The sequence below is a fragment of the Aegilops tauschii genome, chromosome 1, assembly GCF_002575655.3.
Source record: "Aegilops tauschii subsp. strangulata cultivar AL8/78 chromosome 1, Aet v6.0, whole genome shotgun sequence".
NCBI lineage: Eukaryota > Viridiplantae > Streptophyta > Magnoliopsida > Poales > Poaceae > Aegilops > Aegilops tauschii.
In genome coordinates, this window is record NC_053035.3 from 48,929,725 (window position 1) to 48,930,902 (window position 1,178).

The following is a 1,178-nucleotide window of genomic DNA, read 5'->3' on the forward strand; positions in this document are numbered from 1 at the left end:
ATAGATTGGTAGGAAAAAACCATCGCTCTTCCCCGACCGCCACTCATAAGGATGACAATCAAAGAACACCTCATGTTTCAAATTTGTCACACAACGGTTACCATACGTGCATGCTACGGGACTTGCAAAATTCAACACAAGTATTTCTCAAATTCACAACTACCCAACTAGCACGACTCTAATATTACCATCTTCATATCTCAAAACAATCATCCAGTATCAAACTTCTCATAGTATTCAATGCACTCTATATGGAAGTTTTTATTATACCCATCCTGGATGCCTATCATATTAGGACTAATTTCATAACCAAAGCAAATTACCATGCTGTTCTAAAGACTCTCAAAATAATATAAGTGAAGCATGAGAGTTCATCTATTTCTTCAAAATGAAACCACCGCCGTGCTCTAAAAGGATATAAGTGAAGCACTAGAGCAAATAACAAACTACTCCGAAAGATATAAGTGAAGATCAATGAGTAGTCGAATAATTATGTAACTATGTGAAGACTATCTAACATTTAAGAATTTCAGATCTTGGTATTTTACTCAAACAGAAAGCAAAACAAAAGAAAATAAAATGACGCTCCAAGCAAAGCACATATCATGTGGTCAATAAAAATATAGCTCCAAGTAAAGTTACCGATGAACGAAGACAAAAGAGGGAATGCCATCCGGGGCATCCCCAAGCTTAGGCTCTTGGTTGTCCTTGAATATTACCTTGGGGTGCCTTGGGCATCCCCAAGCTTAGGCTCTTGCCACTTCTTATTCCATAGTCCATCGAATCTTTACCCAAAACTTGAAAACGTCACAACACAAAACTCAACAGAAAACTCGTAAGCTCCGTTAGTATAAGAAAATAAATCACCATTTAGGTACTGTTGTGAACTCATTATAAATTCATATTGGTGTAATATATACTGTATTCCAACTTCTCTATGGTTCATACCCTCCGATACCACTCATAGATTCATCAAAATAAGCAAACAACATAGTGAAAACAGAATCTGTCAAAAACAGAACAGTATGTAGTAATCTGTATCAAACGTATACTTCTGGAATCCCAAAAATTCTGAAATAAACTGGTGGACGTCAGGAATTTTTCTATTAATCATCTGCAAAAAGAATCAACCTAAAATCACTCTCCAGTAAAAAATAACAGCTAATCTCGTGAGCGCT